This window comes from Montipora capricornis, chromosome 14 (genome assembly GCF_036669925.1).
Source record: "Montipora capricornis isolate CH-2021 chromosome 14, ASM3666992v2, whole genome shotgun sequence".
Lineage (NCBI taxonomy): Eukaryota > Metazoa > Cnidaria > Anthozoa > Scleractinia > Acroporidae > Montipora > Montipora capricornis.
The window spans coordinates 28,227,612-28,230,111 of NC_090896.1; positions in this window are offsets into that span (position 1 = coordinate 28,227,612).

The window sequence follows — 2,500 nt, forward strand, 5'->3', positions numbered from 1 at the left end:
CTTACTTATTGATAAAGTAGAATTTTAGTCAAATTGATCATGTTTTTTCTTTTTGATATTTATTTTTCTCGGCATATTAGCATGTATTGCTAGGGCCTATTCAGCCTCATCAACCCGAGCTGAAATAAAGTTACCTATCTACCTACAATAGATATCAGTCTTGTCGTCATTAAAATCTTGAGCCGTGAAACAACATCCACTGACGAAGATCCTCTATGCACCGCTATCGCAGTAACTGCCTTAACATGACTTGTATGTGAATCTGGTTTAAACAGGGTCTCAATGGGCGTGTAGCAAACTCGGTACACGGTTAAAATTTTCGCGATTTCACGGTGCACGCTTAATTTTTACATCAAATAATTGTTCAGAGCTTAGGAAAAGCTACAAACAACACGGTTATCTGGACAAAATAATTCACGACCACGGTTAATTTTTTGGACGTTTCACGCCACAAGCTTAACCCCATTGAAACCCTCTTAAAACGATAGGTACAGCTGTGTATCGTCTGCGAAGAAAATGAACATCAGGCAGATGACAACTGATGATCTCAAAAAGCTTTAAAGCGTAGATAACAAAAAAAATAGGGCCCAAACAGGAACCGTGTGGAACACCGTACTGCAAGGGGAAGCTATCAGATTGATTCCCATTAATCGCAACGCGTTGGATCCTATTGTATAAGTACGGTGCGATACGTGTTTTATTGCAGCGTTTCGGCGGTCTCTCTTTTATTTTACTGTAGTTATGACATTAAGGATCATGCTATCCCTTCTTTGTTTTATTCCGAATTACTTCAGTGGGGTCCGAATTTCGAGACGGTTTTGATTCTGGAAAAGAGGGGGCAATTTATATTGTGGAATAACAAAGAGATACGTATCAATAACAGGCCCCTCTTTTATGAAAAGTGTTTTTTTTTAAAACGCGGTATTATTTGTGTAAATGATCTTTTATTCGATACAGATGCTACTAATTCTTTCAAGGATTGTTTCAAGAAAAATCAGCAAAAGTAATTTTTTGGTTTGGGCAGGACCTCGTCCTGCACTCCGTGCTATCATGTCTAAAAACAGACACTGGTGTTCCTTCGGAAATTTCCCTTTGTTTGACGATTGAAAATATAGACTTCGATGTGTTACAAAAACAAAAAAACTAAAACTAAGGATTACTACGCTTAATCAAAAGTAGAAAAGCTCTAGCTTTTAATTTATCACAAGATCAGTTGAAAAAGATCTTTCGGCTGCCTCATAAAGTGTCATTAGAACCTTATATAAAAGCATTTCAATTGCAAGTCCTTAATTCGATATATTATTTACAAATACAAAGTTTTGTAAGATAGGCCACATCTCAGAGATAAATCGGAACCAGAAACCCCCTATCACGTCCTTTTTTATTGTAGTCATGTACAACGTTTTTTGGAAAGACTTTGAAAAATACTATTTCTATTTAATGACAAAAGAACTCTTCCATTAGTAACTTTGCAAGATGTCATGATCAGAATAATATATGCAAACTGGAAATTCCCTTTATTGACCATGGGCCACATTTCCGATTGCTGTTTTGTCTCGGTTTTACGAAGTGAGTCTTGGTGCTCAGCTATTTTAAGGGAAATGAGTTTTAATTTGCATAAGAATACGCAATTCATTTCCATTTGAATGGTTGTGCACTAGGACTCGCGTTTTGAAACTGAGATATGCAGCAACTCGGAAATGGGCTATCATTTGTTGCTTATTGCTAAATCATTTATCATATAGGGTTGCAGAAGAAATCAGACATTCCCAAACATAGCCGCCTTTAAACAAAGGGCTCAAATTAAATACGAAACAGAAAAGTTTATATGTGTTAAACCAATAGACCAATTTCGATATATTAAAAAACACAGTCGAAAACAAAGGCATCATCTCGACGCTCTGGGGAATAAACTCATACAAATCCTTCTATTTATTCCCCAGAGCCTCGTGATGATGTCTTTTGTTTAGGACTGAATTTTAATATATCGAAATTGGTCTATTGCATGGACAATTTTAATAAGAAGTGGGTCCTGAGCTTAGACAAACATTCTAAATATGTTTTGTAAGTGTGTTCATTAAAAACCGGCTCTTCGCTTGGGTTTGTTATCAATGGAATCATATACGTATTGTGGATTATTACTATTTTCTATTTTTTTTTGTGTGGGGGAGGGGGGGGGTTGATTTCATTTTCATTTCATTTATTTATTCACCACCACATACATTCGTAGAAAGTTACAGTGAATAATAGACTAAAATAACAGAAAATAGAAAATAATAGACTAGAATCTTACATAAGTTTACAATTAATAATAATAATACTAATACTAATAATAATAATAATAATAATAATAATAATATGAGAGAATGTTTAACACATATTAAATGAAAGGTGTTACAATTGAACATCTGGGGCTCGGATTTTTCCGAGTTCCCAGTGGGTTTCAATTGTAACACCTTTCATTTAATATGTGTTAATAATAGTAATAATAATAATAATA